At 50.3% G+C, this 19,463-nt stretch overlaps 1 non-coding gene and 1 pseudogene across 1 annotated transcript; one reads left to right on the plus strand and one right to left on the minus strand.

Annotated features, from left to right (window-relative positions):
- Window positions 1-8,311: 8,311 nt before the first annotated feature.
- On the plus strand, window positions 8,312-11,909 carry LOC123066106 (extradiol ring-cleavage dioxygenase-like; annotated as a pseudogene).
- Window positions 11,910-18,614: 6,705 nt separating this feature from the next.
- On the minus strand, window positions 18,615-18,689 carry TRNAV-CAC (transfer RNA valine (anticodon CAC)). The gene has a single exon. It is a non-coding gene; the product is annotated as a tRNA-Val (tRNA).
- Window positions 18,690-19,463: the final 774 nt, after the last annotated feature.

Raw genomic sequence — 19,463 nt, forward strand, 5'->3', positions numbered from 1 at the left:
GTAAATTCCGGCGACCGGCGTGTGTACTGTTCCCGTCGATCTAGATTCCCGCCGCCAATAAATACTACCTTGCTCACGTCGTCCCGCCTGCATTCTCATTTGCATCCTCCCCTCGCTTCCTCTCTCTCTCAATCTTTCTCTCTCTCTCTCTCTCTCTCAAATCTCTACCATGGTGCCGCTGGTCTGCCCACGCGCTGACGAGCAGTCGCCGCCCCCCGAGGACGCTCACTCGAAGATCAGCGACGAGGACCCTTACGCGCCGCCGGATGAGGTTGCGCCAGACCCCCCAACTTTGGATTGGTTTTGGGGCCAGTACAATCTTTGCCTTTGGAAGTCACTACCGCCGGCTGAGAAAGCCAGACAAGTGGCTTTCAAGAAGGAGATGACGGAGGAGGAAGCAAGGTACCAGGTGGCCTATGAAGCCTGTGATGCCGCCTGTAAAAATGAGGCAGTGGAGCTTTGGGAGCGGGCGCGTTGTCATGTAGAGGAGGTGTACGAAGACGGGTACTTCGCGAGGAATGTCAAATGTGCTAGGTGCCTCATCGCTGCATGGAGGTGGGCCGATAAGCCCCAGCGTGCCACTAACGAGGAGCTCCGGTGGGCGCCCAATGAAATGGCAAGATCATTCGTGCTCGTCCGCCTGCAAGAGGTAGATCGGTACATGAAGCGCTGCGAGGCGGAGGAGGCGGAGTACTGCCTCCGCGCTGGGAAGACATCGCGCACCAGGGAGCTACTGGCGAGCTTGCCGGAATACTGCCCTCAGGAGGAATTATTAGTTTTAGTATTGTTCATTTTCAATTTTAAGCATTGTACCTAGTAGTTAAGTATCATCACGTATATGTGATGATATTATATATATATTCTGTGATGAACTAATGAACAATTTATATATATAGACGGTCTATTATGCTAATATTAGCAGAATAACTATTCTGATAACACTTCCGCACTGCAAGCTCAACGCAAGTGCACTGCATCTTCTTGACGCCGGGCACTGCAATGCTTTCACGGGAGAACTCCTTCATTTTCTGGTGTTCCGCCCATGTTTTTTGTGTGGAATTGGGTGTTGCGGGATGATTCAGTTTGTGTCTACATGTCATTTTAGCTTTATTCTTTCTAATTTATAGGAAAAACTACTAAAGTGCTTGCAAATCGAGGGATTTGGCGGACGAGCTTTCTCTGTTTGTTCGTGTTCGCATCGGATGCGATTTTTTTGTGGTCGGATGTTATTTTTTAGTAGGAATTATTTGGTTGCGTTCGTTTTAATCGGTCCGTTTACTCTATAATTTGTTAATTTTTAGGAGGTAGTTTTCAATTCTTTGTTATTTTGATTGTTGCGGCGGGTGAGATTCATCCGCTCCTCTGTTCTTGTCGATTTTTTTGATTTTGCTCGTCCATGCGTGTTTGAATATTGTAATTACTGTTCCTATAGGTTTGAATTCATTGTATCGCGGGTATAATTGACAGTTTTTGAATCGCATTCTTGAACTGAAAGATGATGCTGTTCGTCCCATTGCCGTGTCTTCCGTATAAATTTTTCAGGGGTATTTTTCTATAGTTTAGTGGCTGTACAATTTTTAGGCGAGTTATGGAATTGCGAGTGAAATTGGCACCTCTATTAGTCTATCACATGTCCGCAGTTTTAGTGCTTTAATTTTATTTTTTGTAGTCATGGCATACGTTGTAGTGCACTGCATTTTCTTTGGTAGTGTACTTCATTGTAGCTGCATTACAGTTGTTATGGCTGCTTATGAGATTTCACCTTTTCTTAGACTGCATTATGTGTTCTAGATGACTGCACAATATGCATTTCCGTACTGCATTAGTAGTGTTGTTAATGTTGAATTCTGCTATTAGAATGGATGGTCTATTATATGCTTTTGTTAGCTGAATGGTAATTATAAGAATTTTTTTGAACTGCATAATATGAGAATTGTTCTTGAACATGATATGTTAACTGCAAAGTTTCAACCGTTTTGCATTTCATTGTTACTGTTCAGAGGGCTACTTTTTATTATTATTAGTACCACACTATGTGCTTGAGAGAACTGCATTACTGCCAACAACAACTTTGTCTAAAAAGGATGATAAAATGAGGCAGTTGAGGTTGCATACATTAAATAGGCATCGTTCAAATTGTCTGATGGACATAGTTTTAAAAGCATATAGCATAACCAAAGCATTAGAAATATTGGTTGCTTCATATTACACAACCTAGAGTGCAAATATTGTAAACTTGATGGAGTCTTCTTCTTTGTAGAAAAACACCATGGCCACTTCTCCGACCTCAAAGCCATTCCGGGAGACAAAATGTTTCCAACCAGTAGTTATGCTGATGCAGTCTTCAGAGTCGATGTGGTAGTCAGCTTGCTTGTCTGCATACCCATTCTTGTGTTTTGTCTCCAAAGTAACCTTCCCTAAACTCGGAGCATGAAATTTTATTCTGGATGGTAGTTTATGCATATTGGAATCGGTGGAAAAAGAATTTTATAAGTAAACAACAAATGTTTTTCTTTTATACTTAGTATGATCTGTTTATGTTGACTTAAATAGTTACATATATATGACTGCTATTTTCTTAAGTAGTTGCAATGTATGAACAAACTTATATACGCAATTGACCCCTAGTTTTACTGGGATGTATATTATACTGCAACATGCTTGCACTGCAATGTCAGTAATAGTGTACTTCTCCAGCAGGTTAAGATAACTGCAACGCTTATCTACTGACCCTTTTTTTGTTCGTGTGTTGGGAATCTGATCTAACTAGTGTCGATACCTGGTGTGGTACTGAAGAAAGATAAGTGGAAGCATCTAGTCTTAATAGCTAACAAATCTGAACAACAATACAAATTCTGTTTTGTATTTTTGTTGACACTACTGAACAAATTGATTGAACTATATATTTTAGATGTGTATTTGCAGGCTAGATTATGTCCAAAATTGTGAGGGGAAAAACATACCCAACTTTCCTGGAGATCTGTGGTTGTGAGGCGATGAAGAAATGGCGCACGAAACCCCCTGTTGGGTATCATCAAGCACCCGAGCATGCTGCGCCACTCGGTGTTGGTGAGCTCTAGACCTTCTGCGTACACGCATGTGTCCGCTACCGGCGCCATCCTTGCCAAGCACCCGCACTTACAGTCCATGGCGGGTTCAGTGGAATTCTAGAGAAGAGCTGTGGATGGGATGAACCCTAGATCTACGATTTGAAGAAAATGAGGAACGGGGGGAGGAGTTGTGTTAGTCTGTAGCACGAATGGATAAGTTTTTATGCAACCAATTTATCAATGGAAGTAATAAATGGTGTGGTTGGTGTTAGGTGGTGGATTGGTTCTGATTCACTGTACACAAATGCATTTGAGAAGCAACAGGACTGCTTACTTAAACATAGCGAACTGCATTGTCATATCACGTCGAACTGCGAACGCGTGGTTGGGCCTGTGTTTGTTTATGGTATGTAGGATTTTTTAAATTTTGAGTGGCCTCTCTTTTTCTGGTTGGCCCTGTGTTCGAGTAGTGAAGACGCAATTGGGCCCAAGTCGGCCTGTGAGCACGGCTGGTTCCCGGTGCGCTGTGTGCGGTCTAATGTTTAGTCCCACCTCACCTGCTGAAGGTGCACCCGACATGTTTATAAGCGCTGGCGAGGCTGCTATATCGAACTCCTCTTGTTACGTATTTGGGCGCTTATGCACGGTGCTCACAGCTGTATGATCCCTGACCTGTGGGCCCATGTGTGGCCGACCCCATGCATTGTGACTCAGAACGACTCGCCTTCTGTGGGCGCAGACCTATAACGATACTGGCTGGGGCCGGTAGCACCTGGGTGGTTAATTTTTTCTTTGTATTTTTCTGTCTCATGTGTTTTTTTTTCAATGTTGGGGCGTGCACTGCATTGATCGGGGTTCTGTACTTCATGTGCACGCATTCCGTACTGCATGTACAATTCTCATTTTTTTTGTTTGCGTGTTTTTGGTATAATGTGATCTTTTTTCCAATGTATGGGAGTGCACTGCTTAGTAAATCATACGTGTAATGCATTGATTATGGTTCTGTACTGCATGTTCATATATTTCCGCACTGCATTGATTATTTACGTGTTTGCGTTTTTCTTTTTGTGTTTTATCTCTTATGTATTCTTTTTTCAAATTTAGGTTCGTGCACTACTTTGTTGGTTATGTTAAAACTTCATTCGACATAGTCTGTACTGCATTCGTACACAATTTGCACTGCATGCGTCCTGTTTTGCACACTGCAACTTATTTTTCGTTTTGTGCACTGCTCGAATCTAATGATGCATGAGCAGACAACAGAAAACAAATTATCACAGGTATTCTGTATGACAATTTCATCACCAGCAAACTAAGTTGAACAGAAAGCAAACTAACGCAATCAAAGTTCATCATTACAAGCGATTCTGCATGGCAAGCAAACTAGGTTCAGCACACAAGCAAACTAACAATACATAAGCAAACAACATAAAGCAAATTTGATGATAATTCTAAAAGAATGCTGGCATTGTTGGCTCTTGGCCGGCACCATCTTCTTCTTCACCAGATAGGCTCTTCCCATCCCCAGCTACTCCTGGCGCGCTTCTTGGGGGGACTCCTCCTTCTCCAGCTTTGCATGACGAAGACCGTCCTGGGTGAGGGTGATGCGGTTCCATATCTCGTATGCTGCGTAGGCGTCCTTTGCCGCGTACTCGATGTGCCTCATGGACAGAGGCAGGGTGGCCCAACACTTGTGCTTGTCGTCGGTGATATTCTTCTTCTTCATGTTGTTGTAGTAGTCGTCGATGAGTATGCCGGAGACGTCTCCAAGGGAGTCCAACGCCTTGGTTGCCTAGGGCACCCACCACTTCTTCTGGATGTCGACGAAGTTGGCGACCTCCAGTTTGACGCGCTTTAGCCTGGTTTTGTCGCCGTCGATGGAGAAGCCTACAAATGTGTACCTGGGGTTGGCGAGGAAGTTGTCGAAGACGGTGCACCTTTCAGAGGCGCTCATTTGGAAGAGCAGCACCGGGTGATTCTTGCCGATGGAGAGCTGGCAGAGGGCGGGTTTCTACGTCGCTTCAGGCTTGTTGTCGTACTCGAGATCAATGTCAACGATCTTGTGGCGCTGGAGGCTGAGGTGGCGCTCGTACTGCGCGAGGGAGATCGACATCTGCTTCCTGTCGTTGGTGTGGATGACGTGTAACTTGGTGTTGCCATGCACCTCCACGGCCTTGTCACCCTTGTACTCGTCGGTGAACGTCATCGCCGGTAGCAGGGCTTGGTGCTTTTGCGTTGATATGGGGGGATTTGGTGGCAGCGCAATGGATACTTGTGTTGTTGTGGATGAGAAGGCTTTGGCAGTGGTCTGAATTTAAGGGGAGGGCGCGGGGTGGGATGGCCGCGTCGGATGAACTACACGATCATGCTGACAATGCGGTTGTGCAGATCGTGGGTTGGTTTTGCATCTGTGATCGTGGGCTTGTGGTGATGGAACTGCTCCGATTGGGTGATTGTATGCGGACGTGGTTTTTTTAAGGTGGTTTTATTTTATTTTTGATCAGTAATTTTTTTAACCACCACTTTTCTGTGCGAACGGGCATGTTGTCATATTTTATATATGTATACTGCGTGACAACATAACTGCATTGCTTATACTTCCGCACTGCATCTTCTACAATACAGAACTGCACTTTGTGTCTACATGTGTGTACTTCATCATTTTTTGCGTGTCCTTGCTATAGGATTTGGTTTTTTTTTGTTGTGTTCTATGCCATGTATTTAATCATGTAGGTAATCCGGAACTGGATTGCCATACTGCACTGCATCGTGTAACGTAACACACTTCATTTTTCTACCGCCATGCATTTTGCACTGCATTGCTACGGCGAACTGCATTGCGTAACGGAATGCACTGCATACTTCTACCGCCATGTACTGCATCTTGTTTTTTCCTGTACTTACTGCAGTCCCAGGTACGGGAGGGGTAGGGGAAGGGGGGGTGCCCCCCCGCCATTTTTTTCTAGTGCTGCGTACTGCATTTGTTTTTTGCCTGTGCTTACTGCACTGTACGTGAGGTTTAGGGGGAGAGGGTAGGGGGGACTGGCTGGGGCCGGTATCATTTGGGTGGTCAATTTTTTTCTTTGTATTTTTTCAATGTCGGGGCGTGCACTGCTTTTTCGTAAATCATCTGTGCACTGCATTGATCACGATTATGTACTGCATGTGAATGCATTTCGTACTGCATGTACAGTTCTCATTTTTGTTTCCGTGTTTTTGCTTTTTTGTAATCTTTATTTTCCAATGTACGGGACTGCACTGCTTAGCAAATTACAATTATACTACATTGATTATGCTTCTGTATTGCACGTTTGTGTACTTCCGCACTGCATTTATTATTTTCGTGTTCGTGTTTTTCTACATCGCGTAATGAAATGCACTGCATTTTTCTAGTGCTGCATACTGCATTTTTTTAGTAATATGTGCGTTTTGATGTAGTCTGGCTTATTTTATCCAGGCCGTTTTTGGGTCGGCCCATTTTTTGTGACTCTTTTTGCGACACGCGGGCCCCCTACGTATCCCTTCCACCCTTTCATCCCTCCGCCGCACTCGCACGGGATGTTCCAAGAGCTCATACTGAGAGTAGTCTACATCTTGGCCACGCTCATTCTCGATGATCATGTTGTGCATGATCACACAAGCATGCATTATGTACCAAAGCATCTTCTGATCCCAAAATCTACCCGGTCCTCTCACAATAGCAAATTGGGCTTGCAAAATCCCAAAAGCTCTCTCCACATCTTTTCTAGCACCCGCATGAGCATTTTGGAAATCAAGATATTTCTTACCTTCCGGTTTTTTTAACGACTTCACCAATATTTGCCACTTTGGGTAGATGCCATCCGCAAGATAGTAGCCATGGTTGTATGTACGACCATTAGCTACAAACTGCACCGGTGGCAGTTCACCATTTGCAACCTTACTTATCTGTGGTGACCGATTGACAATGTTGATGTCATTCAAAGATCCAGGCATTCCAAAAGAAGCATGCCAAATCCAAGTCTCGTGACCGGCCACCGCTTCAAGGATTATAGTGGAACCCTTTTTTGTCCGTGGAATTGTCCATGCCATGCCTTTATACAATTGTTCCAACTCCAATGCATGCAATCTATTGAGCCAAGCATACCTGGGAACCCGTGAGCTTTGTTCATCTCCAATAGCCTTGCGACATCTTCAACATTTGGAGTTCTCAAGTACTCCGGGCCAAACACTTGCACAATTCCTACTGCGAAGCGCTTGACACACATGATGGCTTGGTTCTCACCCATGGCCAAGTGGTCATCAACTAGATTAGCCGGAATACCGTATGCCAACATACGCAAAGCGGCTATCACCTTCTGAAAGGTGCTATGCCCGAGCTCTCCAGCGGCATTCCTCCTCTACTGAAAAAACCGGTCATGGCTCGCTAGTTTCTCTGCAATGTGCCTAAACAACTCGGTGCTCATCCTAAACCGGTGACAAAAGTACAACTCAGGGTATTTGGGATTCTCCACAAAATAGTGCCTCATCAATCTGTTGTGGGCATCAATCCTATCCCTCCAAATTTTCTGCCGACCCATAACCGAACCACCGTGCTTCGGTTTTCTATTGATGTGCATAGCTAGGATCATTGCAAGATCCTCCTCCTCTTCCATATCAAATTCTTCTTCAGAAGAGTCATAGCCCGAACTCATCTAAAATGTTCAAAACTAGGCTATACACAACATGCACCAAATTTCATGCAAAAATGTGGAAGTTGGAAGCAATACATACCTTGTGGCCTTTTGTTGAACACCCTGCGGGCGCCAAAGCGGCGGTGGGCGGCCGGGCGCTGTTCATTGGAGACTGCCGCGAGCGACGGGCGGCGCTGACTAGAGAGAGAGGGATGAATCCGCGGCCGCGCGGGAAGAGACTGGGGAAGCATCGGAACAGTTGCTAAAAAAAATGGGGTGGCGTGGGGTGGAGGGGGCGGCGCGGCTGGATGGGTAGGTGGAGTTGCGAGCGAGCGCTCGAGAGTCCAGAGCGCGGGAGCCGACGCAACAAATAAGTGGCGCGCGATGGAATTTTTGCCCGCATGCTGAATTACATATGCCGCACGCGCGATTTTGGCGCATCTGCTGGAGCGCCGGGAACGGTAGCGCGCGCTAAAACCACTACTTTTTTCGCACGTCGCATTTATAGCGTGCCTGTTGGAGATGCTCTAAGGGATTGAAGTCACTGCTGGTGACCGGGCAGAGCCAAAGCCGCCGGGGCCGGAGGAGCGACAGCGCCCGCCGACAGCCATGGACACCTTCTTCCTGTTGCATGGCTCACCCTTGCTATCCATCGATGAGACGATCCCGGCACAGAAGCCTTCTTCAAGTCATGCCTGCCAGTGGCCTCGTGGTCCCGGAGCCGCCGCGCTCCATCCTGGTGGTGTCGGCGCACTGGGAGACGGACGCCCCGGCCGTCAGCGTCATCCGCGGTAACAACGACACCATCTACGACTTCGGTTGCTTCCCCGAGCGCATGTACGAGGTCCGTCCGCCCGCGCGCCCCCTTGCCAGAATGGGATGTCAGCTCAACTAACTATGTTAGAAGGGAGAGAGGGGTTTGGTGGAATAGTTTGTTGTATTGCTTGAGCCTCGTGGGCATATATATAGGAGTACAATCATCTACTTGGAGTACAAGACAAGCCAGAACAAATCCTAATCTATCTCTCCTTTCCTAATAAACATTATACTCAACATCCTCCCGCAGTCACAACGGTAGCGACGCAGACGGTGAGACTGAAGAAGAATCCGAAGGCAAGCCGACGGACACCCCCCCACAGTCGTAACGGTTGATGCATCGCAGAAGATGTGGCTGGAGTGGAAACTGATGAGGTTGCTCAATCAAGGCGGTAGCCCTTTGTGTCGTTTATCGTGGTAGCCGAGAGTGTAGGTGGTGGAGCCGTGGTCGAGGTAACCGTGCGAAGAATGTCGTGGTCGATGTCGAGTCGGGGTAACCGGTGTCGAGGAAGTCACCGTGGAGCCGCGGGCGCAAAAAGGCGCTGAGTTAGTCTGGGCGTAGTGGTGTCGAAGTAGTGGTGCACGGAAAGGAAATGTTGTTGACGACACATCGCGGCGGGTTTGCCAAGCCCGAGGGCACATCGTAGACGAAGGCACACACCGGTGTTTCCAGCACCGGGCATGCGTAGACGGACGAAGACGGAGTTGATTAAGCATCGCATTAGGCTTGCTAGGCCCGGGGACACATCGTGGACGAAGGCACGCGACGGTGTTGCCAGCACCGGGCATGCGGAGACTGGGACCTGCACGAGTTGTACGCCATGTCGAAGAAGTCAGAGAGACCAGCAGAGAATAACTCGACGATGATTGCGGTGTCCATCGGCGCGGGGGCGATGTCGCCAATGGTGGTCGGAGTAGACAAAGTGGTCAGGGTAGATGATGGCGACGCTGGCAACGGGCTGGTGCTGGACGAAGATGAAGGGAGTTGGACGTGCGGTGGCGGGTGAAGAAGAGCGACGGCTGCGGCCTGACGGTGGCAGCGGCGGCTATGTTAGGAGCGCGGCGGCGATGCTCGAAGGAGGCGAAGAACTCAACAGCATGACGAAGACCGACGCGGACAGTGGCGTTCCCACGCCAAGGAAGGCGGCACGGCGCATACCATGTGAGGTCAACGCGCAGGGACGACGGAGTGGACCGCGGGCCATAGCGCTATGTCCTGAAGGGGTGGTGCAGCGGCGGCGGGCAGGTTGGGGTGACGGCGGGAAGACCTCAGGGCGGCGGTAGGGACCGCGGGCTGCGGCATGACAGCTTGAAGGGGCGGCGCGGCAAAGGAGCTCGGGTTGGTGAAACCGCAGGGACGGCCTCGGGACGGCGGCGTGGACCGCGTGCCACACTCGCTACGGACCGACAGGGCGACGCAGCGGCAGCGCGAGGGTCGGTGCAACCACGGGGACGACCTGGAGTGGACGGCCTCGGGGCGGCAGCGGACCGCGGGCCGCGGCACTACGGCCCGAAGGGGCGACGCAGCGGTTACGCAGGTCGGTGCAGCCGGGAGAAGAACCACGGGGTGGCGGCGCTGCGGCCTGATGGTGCGACACAGCGGCAGCCCGTTGCTCGATCGGTAGAGGGGCACGCTCAACTCGGGACAGTCTTCACGGGGCCTGCGGAGGCGCGCGCAACCGACAGGCTAGGTCGGTCGAACAGCATAGATGAGGCGGGTCGCGGCGGCGGGCGGGTGATCAATCCGATCGCGCGCGAGGTCGGGGACGCCGCTCGATGGAGACGGGGTGGTGGTGGAGTCCGAGATGAAGCCGACAATGACGGACGGCGCGGGATGACGTGCGAATGAGCGCGTAAGCGCCGGCACCCGGGCCACCAAAGCAGCGCCGGCGCCCGGGCAGCGAGGTCCGAGCGACCAACGGAGCAGTGGCGCCCGAGCTCAAGGAAGCCGACGGCCCTGACGCAGCCAGCCCGACGCAGCGAAGGACGAGGCCAGCGAGGTAGACCGATGGGCCACCGTGCAGACGCGACGGAGGCGGGTGGCGTGGATCGATTGGCGGGCCGGCGTGCGAGCGACGACTATGATTGGCCCCCTCATGGCGCGAGGCCGCCGGGTGTAGGCGATGCAGGTGTCCTGGTCGGAGCACGACGGTGACGGCCGGCGCAGGCGACGGGCGGGCCGGCGTGCGGACGACGGCCTTGAGGGCTGCCTGTCGCGCGAGGCCGCCGGGTCGGTGAAGTAGCCGGCTGGTCACGCCGGTGTCGGAGTAGAGGCGCGGGGTGTCGACGTAGGCGGCGGGCGACGCAAACCGATCAAGCATAGATCGGAAAATCAAAAATAAGAAAAGCCGATTAAAATGACCGGCGAGAGAGCGAAAAAACCCAGAGCAAGGGCTTGAGAAAAAGACTCTCTAGGGCAGCCGGCCAACACGACCGGCAGACGAACCCTAGGTATGGGAGGCGCGGCCCCCGGCGGCAGTCATGGAGGCCGACTGCCCCAGGGGCGGCGCGCGGGTGCGGAAACGACGGCGGCTAGGGTTTAGAACCCGGAAACTGATACCATGTTAGAAGGGAGATAGGGATTTGGTGGAATAGTTCGTTGTTTTGCTTGAGCCTCGTGGGCATATATATAGGAGTACAATCATCTACTTGGAGTACAAGACAAGAGAGAACAAATCCTAATCTATCTCATCTTTCCTAATTAACATTATACTCAACAAAAGAATATATTGTTTAACCATCCAGCTAAAGTATCCTGTGCCCGACGCTCCTGATCTGGCCAAGAGAACCAAAGAGCTAGTAGAGCAGGCTGGGTTCGGGCCAGTGAGCGAGGACCACAGCCGCAGGCTCGACCATGGCGCGTGGGTGCCCATGATGTTCAATGTTCATGTACCCGGAGGCTGACATCCCGGTGTGCCAGCTCTCCCATCGCGACGGCACCTACCACTACAACCTGGGCAAGGCGCTGGCTCCCCTCAGGGGTGAAGGCGTCCTCGTCCTCGGCAAGATGGGGCGCGACGACGAACCAGTGCCGCAGTGGGCCTCCAACTTCGACACTTGGCTCAGGGACTCGCTTCTCGCCGGGAGGTAATGTACTAATGTTGAGCTGGTGACCACGGCCACGACGGACCTCCAAAGCGATCGCCTCGTGATCGTGACAATCCTTCTCCTGCTTTGCTTGTCATGGCCGTCAGGTACAATGACGTGAACAACTACGAGGAGAAGGCGCCGCACGCCAAGACGGCGCACCCATCGCCGGAGCATTTCTACCCACTGCTCGTCGCGCTCGGCGCCGCCGGGGACGAGCCCAAGGCGGAGCTCATCCATCCACCATAGCTGGGCCGAAGCCAACATGTCATACGCCTCGTACCGTTTCACCACGAAGGACTAGGACTGACGGCCGCGATCGAGCTTTGCCACACTGGTACGTCCACCCTATGTTGCATTTGGAAATTGGAATGCAAGGTGTTCCATCTTGAAAAAAAATCCACCCTAGGCTTAGGTAGCAGTTGGTTTGTAACAAGAGAGACCCGGTAAAGAAGAATGAACGTTGCTACACTGGCCGACGTGAGGACAAACATTTGACTCCAGAGTGAAGCGAGGACGAGCTCGGGTCGGTGGTGTGAGGATGTGCTAGAGGTCATGACAGCGGAGTCAGTGCTGGAGTGCTACTCAACATGCCCTAAGTCGGTGATGCTTGAGATGAAAACCGTTGTCTGCCTAATGTATTAAATAGAAGACCTGGACTCGTGAAATCTTGAACCACATATGTTTTTTTTCCGGCACTGATTTGGCGATGTAAGATTTCTTTCCTGATAAAGTATGTGGAACCTCGAAAGATTTCTTAGAAGAAAGATACCCCACGCCCTCGATGAACAGGGGTCTCGCACCGAACCCATTTTCATTGAAAACGAAAGCAAGCATACAAGGTTCAACATAGTCAAAGACATAGGCAGCAAGCCAGCTCCATATGTCTGTTGTGAATGGTAAAGTAAAAATTAAGGATAGCTACATGTTCAACATATAGCTATCTTGGCATCCACTGTCACACAACTGAACAACAAGCTGGCTCTTCATTCTAGTTTATTATTCGGGTTATGTCAAATGTAACTTACTCTAGACAGATTCCTGGTTTTATACAGTTATCTTTGAAGCCGCATGAGCATTCGGGGCAGGTAACAAACATGTCATTGTAAAACTCTGAGAGGGATAAACAGCAAGTAGGAGACCTCATAGTGCGAAACTGTGAGTAGGTACAAGTCACAGTCCATGTCATTGCAAAATAAAACAAACAGTCAGATATGCATGATAGTTACTGAGATATTATTTCCATGCATCAAGAAATTAGACAATGGCTTACTATGAGCTTGAGTTTTCCTACTTCTATCTAATGTAGTGAACTTTGTAGGTTCATCTAAGTTGATTGCAGGTCCACAAGTATACCCGGGAGAGTGAAATTCACAGGCAATTCCAAGGTCTTGGTTGTGGTCCCTGATTAACCAACTGAAACTTCAAAGGAGGCCACATCACTAGCAGGGTCCTGTGCCAGTGAGCTGGGGACTCCTCCTCTGCAACAGTTGGCACTCTGCCTATTGGAAGGTGCCCCGAGAAGCAGGTCGACTATCTCCGGGTTCAGCTTGCAACTGTGAGGGAAAATGTCATTGAATTTGGAGCAATCGCCTTGCTCTGTAGCCTATCCACCTTGCACATACCAGATTACCTCCTTCTACACCAGATTACCACCTTGCACAATGAACATTAATAGAGTAACATATAAAATTTCAACAATATATGTGGTATATCATGAAAAATAAAAAGGTATAATCAATAAAAAAAATATAATTTTAGTTGGCAAATAAAGTCTCAATACACCATATATATGTGATTATATGATGCAAATAAGATTATAATGTACTCAATTATAAATAACTATTGCATAAATACAATGTGGGGAAGTGAGCCGGAGGGGGGGCATATGCCCCCTATCCATGCTAGTTTTTGGTTCAGCAAATCCAATTTTTTGTAATTTATTTAGGTTATGTCAAATGTAACTTACTCTACACAGGTTCCTGGTTTTGTACTGCTATCTTGGCAGCCACATGAGAATTTGGGGAAGGTAACAAGCGTATCATTGTACAACATGCTGAGTGATAAACAACACGTCGGATACCTCAAAGCGTGAAACTATGAGTAGACAAGTCACAGTCCATGTCACTGTAAAAATAAAATAAACAGTGAGATGTGAATGCTAGTTACTGAGATATTCTTTCCATGCATCAAGAAATTAGACAATGGCTTACTGTGGGCTTGAGATTTCCTCCTTCCATCTGGTGTAGTGAACTTTGTAGGTTCATCTAACTTGGTTGCAGGTCCACAGGTATACCCTGGATCAGGGGCCTTCAGAGTGAAATTCACAGGCAATTCCAGGGTCTTGCTTGTGGTCCCTGATCGACCAACTGAAACTTCAAAGGAGGCCACAACATTAGCAAGGTCTTGTGCCAGTGAGCTAAGGACTCCTCCTTTGCAGCAGTTGGCCCTCTTCCTATTGGGAGGTGCCCCGGGAAGCAGGTCGACTATCTCCGGGTTCACCTTGCAGTTGTGAGGGATACTCTCTTTGAATTTGGAGCAATCGCCTTGCTCTGTAGCCTGTCCACCTTGCACATACCAGATTACCTCCTTCTTTGACTACACCCACCCAAGCTTCCATCCCGGTGGTTGAATGTGGCGGTACTGCTGAAAGTTGAATAGTGAAACCTCAGCCTTGGAGAAATTACATCATGTCAGCATTTGGAAAGTAGAGTAAGTGGGAAGAGGATAAACATTTATTGCACTGGCCGTTGAACTCGAAATATAGCTGGTTGATGGATAGTTCAAACAACGGAAAAGTACAGTCTCATGCCTGAGCAGTCATTGTTTGCTGGTAATTTCATTATTGTAATTTCCCTGACTGCTGCAAGAGATACATATGCCCAATGTTTTTTTTCTCTTCCTTTATAAATTGTATCCTGAACATTCTACAGGGTGAAAATAAAATTTTCTTTCCTATTGTGGTGAAAAGCCTATGAAATGGTTGTTTATTTTCTAACTTACGTGGCTATTTCCTTCATGTTAATTAAATGTGTAATTAAATTCTTATCTAAAATGGATGAGCAGAACTAGATCAGTGATAAGATTTATAGAAGGATTATTGTAACCACTTGGAGAGGAAAATATTTGCTTATGTATATTTCATAATGTGGAATTGTAGAGACATTATTGTTGTTCAATAAGTGATTCATCCATACCAAATAGCCATCTGGAACCCAGCTCCTCACATCCCATCTGATTGTGATGTTTGCCCGTTGGATCAAGGCCTAAGGGGGTCGTAGGCTCCAGCGGGAAACAACAGAGGAACATTTGGGAGGACAAAGCGGCAAAGGAAAAGCTCTGGTTTTAAAGCAACTCCAATGGGGCGACCCTTTTCGTCCGCCGCTGTTTGTTTAGGTCGGCGCGGACACAAAAGGCGGCCCAACGCACCGACCCAACGGACGCGTATCCGCTTGGCGTCCGCATGACGACCCATTCCTAGCCCATTTTTGAGCCGGATTTGCGTCCATGCAGACACGAGACGGACGCGCGTGCGCCTACTCCTCTCCCCGGGCCCGCCGGTCGGTGGCAGCCACCACGATTTCCCCTCTTTTTTTTCCAAAAAACACTCCCACCCGCGCGCGCTCGCTCCCGCCCGAACCAGCCATGGACGACGCCATGGACCTCGACCCCGTCGCCGGCCTCTCCTCCCTCGCCTCGTCCGGCACCGCCACCCCCGCCGGGAAAGGCAAGCCTCGTGCCCCGCGCAAGACGGCCGCGACGACCAAGCCAAAGAAGGCGCTGACGCCCGAATAGCGGGCACGCGAGTCGGCCAAGAGGAAGGGCCAGAGGCACGCCGCGGACGTGAGGGATGAGGCCGCCGCTCAGTCCACCATCATCGTCACCGCGCAGGAGAAGGTCACCAACGCCCGCGTCACGGCGGCAACAAGGGAGACGCTCTACATGCTAGGGTAGCCAGCATGGCCCCGTCCAAGCCGCCGTCATCGCGGCCAGCACCGGCTCGTTGGCGTTTCCGAGGACGGTGCTGCCCGACTCGCGCCGCGCGTCGGTTTGCAACCCAATCCCCGACTTCCACGTCTACCCGCAGGCCTCCCGCCTCTCCGTGGAGTGCTCGCCCGAAGTGAGCATGATCGCGCCTTCCACGCTCGCGCCCGTGCCCATCGACCTCAACTCCAACTCGGTGGCCGGTGGATCGTCATCCGGCGGCGCGAGGAAACGCGCGCGGTAGACACCGACCGGCGTGCTCCCGGACACTCGCAATCTGTTTGACGAAATGTTATCCGCCGCCAACAAGGACTACATGCAGAACCTCATCTTCGAGGGCGGTGTGCCGACCGGTGGCTATGATCCCGACGAGACACAAAGCCAGGACAGCTGCGCCGCGTTCACGCCGGCTGCTGGCTATGATCCCGACCAGGCGGCCTTCATGCGTGATCAGGTCGGCATCGACCTCGACGACTTCCCCCTCGACCACGAGTTCCCGGACGACTACGGGCAAGAGGAAGAGGACGAGTGCGACATCAACGTGAAGCCCTTGTTCGAGGACGAGCTCGCCAACCAAGCCGCCGGTCCAAAGCCGAAGCGCAAGAGCAAGCGTACGAAGGCGTACATGGCGGTCGAGGACAAGCTTCTTTGCGAGTGTTGGCGAGACATTGGACAAGACCCCAAGACGGGCGCCGAGCAAAAGCATTCAACCTTTTGGATTCGTGTCTATCGAGAGTTTCATGAGCGCAAGAAGTTTCCGCCGTACCAATTTGTGAGCACGCGCGGGTGGGTCTCCATTTTCAAGCGGTGGAGGGTGATCCAATAAGAGTGCAACAAGTTTTGCTCCACTCTTGAGAGCGTCAAGGCCCGCCCCGTGAGCGGCATTGGCATGCAAGACATGGTATGCTAGCAAGCCGCCCTCTTTTGTGTCATCAAGTTCATCCTTTGCGTGTTCATTTGCATATCACTTGCCCATATGCTTGCATGGAAACATTTTGTAGGCATTTCAAGCTTTGGAGGCATTCAAGGTGCAGCACAATGGCAAGTGCTTCAACCTCTCCCATTGCTATCGGGTCATGAAGAATGAGGAGAAGTTCAAGGCGCAATATGACGCAATCAAGGCGCGTGGGGGAAGAAAGTCGTGGAGGATGTTGCGGAGGGCGAGCCGGCACGGCCGCGGGGGAAGACCAACTCCAAGAAGGAGGACAAGCGAGATGCGGCAACCAACGCTTTGATCGCAAGCGTGGACGGCATGATCAACAAGAAGGACTCAAGGAAGGAGGAGCGCCGGTGTTTCAAGGCGGAGCAAATGGACGCTTTCATGGAGATCCAAAGGAGGAGGTTTGATCTGGACACCAAGAAGCAAACCAAGATGTTTGAGTTAGAGGCGGAGAAGCAAGCCAAGATGCTAGAGATCGAGGCCGCCAACGCCATGACCAAGGTGAAAGAAGTGGCTCTCGCGAGCATGATGACCGGGGTGGAGATCATGAAGGTGGATCTCAACACCGTGTCGCCAAGAAAGAGGCCGTGGTTCGAGAAGATGCAGGCCGACATGCTCAAGTTCGACGATGAGTGATCTATGGCGGCGAGCGCCATCTATGACCACGGGAGCCGCGATGGCGTGGTCGAACTCAAGTCTCACCCTTTTTTGTATGCTGACATGTGTGCCGGCCGGCTGGCGAGTGCGCCAGGCTGAACTGTGGTGATATTTTCTGAAGCCGACATTGTATGCCGGCGCTGGCATGGTGCCGACATGAGACATGGCCGCGCTGGCATGATCGTCCGCGGGCCTTTTTTTAAAATTTGAATGCGGACATAAAATGGGTCGGCGCGTTGGGCGCACTGCCGACCCAAATGCAAAACTGGACGGACGCCAGGCGGGCGGCCGATCCAAACGGACAAATGCGCCGTCCATTTGGGTCGGCCCGTTGGAGTTGCCCTTATTATAGAGGTAGGAAGAAGAAGAGACGAGGAGGAGGAGGAGGAGGAGGAGGAGGAGGAGGAGGAGGTAGGAAAAGCTCTCGACCAGATGAACCAACCAACAATTCCAGGGCAAGCAGGAGGAGGAGCAACACACAGGAGGAGGACACATGGCTCTTGCTCAAGAACAGAGAGTGCTCTCCAAGCTCGCTCCCAGTCAGCCGGCGTCGTGTGTGTCAGGCACAGGTAAAAGTGGCGTGGGATGGACACGGCCGGGCACAGGCGGGGCGATTCCTTTCGTTCCCTCCGTGACAACGATGTGGCCCCCGTCACAGGCGTGTGTCCTCTGGGCACAGGCGTGTGGCCCCGTCACCATCTTCTCTGCTGGCAGACTATCAATCTGTAAGCTTGGTCACCGCGGTCAGATGTGTGCTTTCCTCGGCGCCTTCTGCAAATCAATACCCACGATGTTGAACAATCTGTGGACATTTTTCCGCAGAGGTACAAAGGCGTGGGGAAGTCACCGTACCCGTAGCCACACATTCCGTGAGTCGCTGCGGCGCGCAGGAACGAACAAAGGGTGAGTTCTTTGTCACATATAATTGGTTTTCTACAAGAACATAGGCATTAGACAAAAGTCAATTCTTGGATATCCCATTAACATAATTTTGCATGCACTAATGAAAAAAGTTTAGCAGCATTTTACACATGGATTGTATCCTTCCTTCCTCCCCCTTTATGCCGGGAGCATTCAAGAGGATAAAATAACGAAACTACTGGTGGCAAATGTTTAGTCTCTGCTTGTAACTTGTAAGTGCCCTCGAGTTAACATAGGTCATGACAGATTATTTCCATCGCGTTTAGTCTGCTGACTACTTTTTGACATGAACCTTTGGATATGCCGATTAACTGAGATTAAGTGGATTAATGTTGATCCAAATTAATGCGGATCATCTTTGGGGAATTCAATGTTTTAAAACCTGACGAATAATGAAAAATGTCACAAAATGCAAATTTGTCGGCTTAATGTTGATCCAAATTAACGCGGATCATCTTTGGGGAATTCAATGTTTTAAAACCTGACGAATAATGAAAAATGTAAATTTGTCTAAGCCCAGGTTCGAACTGGGGACCTTTAGTGTGTGAGACTAAAGGTGATAACCAACTACACCACCCAGACAAGCTGATATCTAAAGCCAAGTGAGGCTATATTACTAAGATATTCTCCCGTCTACTTTCTGCAGATATCTTTCGCGTATTTTCTGACAACATCTACTGACGCTCGATCAAGCTAAGCACCAAGCAATCCGATCAGATCGACGCCATACAGGCTGGAGCCTTATCAACATGTGCGCGGAAAAGCTGAAGTGATCGGACCATATGCCCGTTCAATATTTGTTTATCAAGATCCTTGGCCGACTTTACGACCCGTCACTATTTTGTTATCCATCTTGCTGATCAACGACCACTGCCCTACAAGCAATAGAGTCCAACGCCCACTCGTCAGATCTGGCCGTGCACGTCGGCGCCAACCAAAAGCCTCGGAGGGGAGTATGGGAATCACTGTGTGCGGAACGGTAAGGCCAAGTGCTTCGTATCCCTCAACCTCAACGCAACGCGCCATGTCATGTCAGGGCGGCGGCAATCAAATGGGGAGCGGTGGCCACCAAACTGGGCAAGGACGACGGGAAAGCGAGTGGCGAAGGAGGAGGAGGAGGTGGAGGGCGGAGGAGGAGGTGGCTGGACTAGCAGCTGGAGGAGGTGGAGGGCGCAGGTGGCCTCGTGGAGGAAGACTACAAGGAGGAGTCTGGCGGAGGAAGACGATGACTCGTTTTCAAGTCAGGGGTATTTTTGTACATTTGCTCGTTTTCAGCTGGTCCGAAAAAACCCCCCAACGACAACTATTTCGAAACTGTTAGGGTTGTGTCGAATATTGTGTACACGGTAGGTTACA

The sequence above is a fragment of the Triticum aestivum genome, chromosome 3B, assembly GCF_018294505.1.
Source record: "Triticum aestivum cultivar Chinese Spring chromosome 3B, IWGSC CS RefSeq v2.1, whole genome shotgun sequence".
Lineage (NCBI taxonomy): Eukaryota > Viridiplantae > Streptophyta > Magnoliopsida > Poales > Poaceae > Triticum > Triticum aestivum.